This window comes from Lepisma saccharinum, chromosome 2 (assembly GCF_977018435.1).
Source record: "Lepisma saccharinum chromosome 2, izLepSacc3.1, whole genome shotgun sequence".
Taxonomy (NCBI): domain Eukaryota; kingdom Metazoa; phylum Arthropoda; class Insecta; order Zygentoma; family Lepismatidae; genus Lepisma; species Lepisma saccharinum.
The window spans coordinates 73,553,219-73,558,189 of NC_139230.1; the positions used below are offsets into that span (position 1 = coordinate 73,553,219).

A 4,971-nucleotide genomic window follows, 5' to 3' on the forward strand; every position below is an offset into this window, starting at 1 on the left:
CATTGCCCCTTTTGTGTACACGATCGGCAACGGTTGCAAGAAACATATCTTGAACGATGTTCCCGATCGGGATTCCTTGCAGCTTACACACGAGCAGGCAGCAGAACTATTTCGTTGGCACTCGTGAAAGGCATTATTAGTTCAAATTCGACAATTTGCCACTGCGAATTAAGTACAGGAATGCACACTACCCGCGAGGAACGCACTGTAGAATGTCCAGAGGTACCAGACAATGCCTTCGACGATGCAACCACTTGTAACAGACAACGGTGAATGTGACCAAGATTGGAGGAGCGTATTCGCGTTATCAGTGGAAGCACACTGGAACCGACTGCCATGCAGGAGAGCTCGTCACACCTCGACCTGTGGTACTTTCCGATTGCCTTTGTTGAACCGGGCAGTGGGAACAGCGTACGTGCAGTCAAATGGAACTGGACGCACCGGCAATTTGTCGACTGGGCCAGCATTCTGCGTTGTGTACTGCAGCCTACCCAACACGTGGGCTTATGCTTATTCCTACTCGTACACAATGGACCTGAAGTTTTACTCACTGCATGTTTTACACTCACAGAAGCATGTACTACTATGAAACCGCAAACTTCTCACCCGGACGTTCAGTACACTGACGTTACATGTGACGGGTGGCATGGTCTGACAATGGTAGCGAACCAGTAACCATTTAGAAACATTGTCACGAATAAACAGCTGTTCGGCTGGCATTCTTTGTACAGGATCTTATGTACTCTTTCCAGTGTCTGTGTTTTGCTATTTACGTACGTAATTCCTCACTTTGGAACACCAACTTCAGGGGTCGGAATTGTTTTGGTTACCATTTTGAAACCGGTCAGTGGATTACAAACTCATGTTTGCATCCTTTTCACGTTTTCTGTGACCTTTAAAACGAGCTATTACTCGACCCCTCTTGCCCTTTAAAATTTTCGAGTTTTTCCCTAACTTTAGACCCTCTTTTTTGGGTCACTCGGTTTCATCCTTTTTTAGTCGCACAGTCATCATTTGGCATATCGTTGGAAAGCTTGTGTCCTGCACTTTCCGAAACTTGGTTTGAGTTGGTGTTTTAAGTCCACTGTATGCACAGTAAGGCTAATCGGGACTGGACCTACAGTTTAAAGTGGGATCCGAACAACTTGTGCCTCCACCGGGTATCGAACCCGGGACCTCTTGATTAGAAGGCAATAACGCTACCACTGCGCCATGGGGGAGGCCCAGACTTTCCGAAACTGTTGTGCTACACTTATCTTAATTGTTAAGCTCGGTATACTCGATTTGGCTCACCTTCCATTTTTTGCTAAACCATTTTCTACACGGAAAACGGTAGGTGGTACAGCTGGGAATTTACTTGTTGATTAGCTCTAGGCGCTGAGTAGAGCAACCGCCGTAGTGCTGACTGTGGGGTTATGTTGCATCGGAATGCGCAATTCCGCGGTTTCTCTTTCCGCCCTATGCATGAGTTCTTGCACTTTCTTACGGCGCATTAAGTATTTAGAAATCTGAAATTCCTTGAGATCATTCAGAGGCTCCGGGACTGAATTGTACTGCTTCTTATATATTTCTCGGATAAATTCAGATTCAAGACCTTAGTTGAAATATTTCAGTTGTATATTTATTTACATGTTAGGGTCCATTTTAAACAGAAGGGTCTGTTTATCCATAACATAAGAAGATACCGGTTTATCATCCCTGCGAAACCAATATATTATCTGCTCCTCAAATTGCAAGTGATCGAGAGAGCCAGTAAATTCCTCAATTAGCCTTTTCTTTACATCACTATAATTTGTTAGATATAACCCTTGCTGCTGGCTAATTGCATTAAACCAACTCAGAGCAGGGCCACTTAGCAAGACTGGGAACATTTGGCGTTTCCCAACTATTCAAAATCGCCGCACTTTCAAAATGATCTATTAACTTGTTAACATCCTCCCCTGAGGCACCCTGAAACTGAATGCTCTCAAAAAGGAGGGGGTGGACGAGATGTGTTTGAGCCATGGTGGGCGGATGATTAATGAAATATTTTGAATATTTGCTTGCGCACCTGTGCGACTCCTAGTTGCAACAGGGCTCCGAGGAGGGGTGGAGGAAGTACACTGCATTTTCGGCGATATTGATTAGCCGATGCAAAGTGGTATCAAGCTGGTCTTCTACTTTCCAAAACGACATGAACCATCACTATGAACAGGAACGCAATTTGCGTAATACGACCCCCCAAAAAATAAAATAAATTTCGCGGGGAAACAATTCTAACATGTCACTAAATCATTTCATTTCCATTCCATTTCCGAGAAGAAAAAAAAATGATTAAAAAACACCATGTCTCGATGCCTAATCTTTCAATTTCCATTTATTTCGAGGGAAAAAAATGAAAATTCTAGTATCAACACTAAGCAATGACTCTTCTCACTTCCGAAAAAAAATGAAAAGGCCCGCATCTTTGGAACGCGGGGATCAAACCAAGAGGTGTTGCTCACCCCCAGAAAATGTAACACTTGATGGTAGAGATGGCCCCAAGAGTTAATACCTAGCTTAGCATTAATGTAAACTCATATTTTGATATAAACACTTCTGACTGAGCAAAGAGAATGGCAGGTTCAGGGGAAGTAAACTTACCCAGCTCGCTAAACCAATAAATCTATAGCTCCAGCTTTTGTTTTCTTCAGACTATTACACCAAAATACCTCGTGCCACTCTCCTCACCTGGTTTTGTTCTCTTTCTTTGACCTTCGTGTAACTTGCTAAAGGTAAACGTCCTCGCCGTTTCCTGTGTAAAACTCCTTATTTTACAATATTCTGAGCAAGTCCTGACAAGATCTTTATTCTTTTTCCGAGTGGGGAATTTTATGAAATGATACCGTTCTGATTTCTGAAAAATCTCCAGAAATACGAAGGATGAACTAGTACCTCCCTGCGACAGAAAAGGACTCCGAACTTTTAAAACGCTGTGCTTAGTCCTTTTTGCATTAAGTTTACGGCGGAATCGTGCCTATGACGGATGGTGAAAAGTTGATGTGTGTGACAATAATAGTGTATGTAAATTTCCATGTGGCCAACAATAAATTACTCTAGATACTTAAGATAATAGATTTTATAGATAAATGCTCAGAGTAGACATTAAATAAATCTTTAAATTGTCGCTTATATTCATTGTTGCAGCATTTTATTTTTCCAGTCCTTCAAAATTACAAATTTCTATCCTCCATCCATGGAGTAGGTGTAAACAGATGCACATGGCTGAGAAATTATATTTATTATTTCCGATGGCAGCTGTTCCAAAGCATAAGAATGTACAACATTTGACAATGGAATGTTTTTGTTTACTTTAATTTATTTCTTGTAGTGGATTGAGAATAGCACACCCCAGTCCAGTATTTTAAATTTTTGTAGGTCGGGAGGGGACGTTCCAGTAAATTGTTTGGAGGCATAAACATATACGGGCTGATTCTAAAGGTAGGGTACAAACGAAAACCACAGATACCTTCCATGAAATAGAGACGAAAGTGTCCCTTCCATTTTGCCGAGAAATGCCTCCGTGAGGAGCTAGACAACGCCGAAAACGTGTGAAAATGAACTTCACACCGCTGTACAGCCAGTACCAGTGAAGATAGAAAGGCGGAACAAAATAAGTAAAAAGGAACACCAAAGTCGCCCATCCGAAAAACACCAGGCGGCAGCTGCGCAACGCATGCGCATGGGGTTCAACAAAGGAAATAGGAGTGTCCCGCAAGACAAGTTAAAGGAAAGGGTAGCGATCGACAACAGTAGGGACAAAAGAAGCAATGAAGCATGAAGTAACAATTGCACAGCGGGAAACAAACACCATGACTGAAGCAGTGCAGTCGAGAAAAGTAGTGCGGGGTTGCAGAACCACGGGAGGACGAAGAAACACACCGAGAATGCAAGAAAAGTGGTCCGTGACACTCGACAGGCAACAGACGCGTACATGGTTCGGGGCAGAAATGGCGGAGCTGGCGGTGCAGAGCATGGGGAATCCCCAAACACAGTGGGGAGACACCGCAGCAAGCACAGTGAATCAAAAGAGAAAGGGGACCGGACGGGGAATGGTATCCGCTAAGGAGACAACAAATGCGGGACGAGGGATTCCCCGTAGCAGTACCGAGGGGATGTCACACAGAGGTCGTGCGCCAGCAGGACAAATATGCATTCATATGTACTATAAAACTTTGCCAAAAGTAGTGGAAGTGTATTGGTTCTAAGTACTCCTTGTAGGTATGCCTAGTATTTAACCTTAGTTGTGACATAATTTGATGATTTCGATGATTTTTTTTTTATTTTATTGCGTTCGACGATGTTCTAGCCCTATTTTTTGCTCAATCTTATTTTTGGAGCCTCTTCTTTGTAGGTATGCCATGATCTAACGTGATATAACTTAACCTATTCACTTTTTTACTGCCTTTTAGGGGTTAAAATAACCTAAAAGAGTAAAATGATTATTTCTACGCAACCCTTGTAGGTGGACCTAGTATTTAACCTCAGTTGTGACATATTTTGATGATTTTGAGGATTTTTTATGGATTTTATAGCATTTGACGATGTTCTAGCCCTATTTTTTGCTCAATCTTATTTTGGGACCTTTTTTGTAAGGTGGTGGGTCCTCAACGTAAACGCCTACGTAGGTAGGGTGGGCCCTCAGCGTAAACGGCTACGATGTGTGAGCCCCCCCTTTTCACGATGTAAGTCGTGGCAATAGGTTGAATGCTCCCACTACTACTTTTGGAGGGGGCCCACAGTGGGAGGGGCTCGCAGTGTTGCCAACATACTCCACAAAAATTTCACCATATGATATTTCACAGGCGAAGCTAATCTACAAATAGAAGTTCGCACTACTCAGTATTGTCATAAATTTCTATAGTATAGTGATTTTTTTAGTGTGAAGAATGTTTGGATCTAAGGTCAGTGTAATTTTTATAGAATTATCAAAAAAAATTCTTGTATCTAAAA

At 42.4% G+C, this 4,971-nt stretch overlaps 1 non-coding gene across 1 annotated transcript; it reads right to left on the minus strand.

The window, feature by feature from the left end:
- Positions 1–1,148: 1,148 nt before the first annotated feature.
- On the minus strand, positions 1,149–1,223 carry TRNAR-UCU (transfer RNA arginine (anticodon UCU)). The gene has a single exon. It is a non-coding gene; the product is annotated as a tRNA-Arg (tRNA).
- Between the last annotated feature and the right edge of the window lie 3,748 nt (positions 1,224–4,971).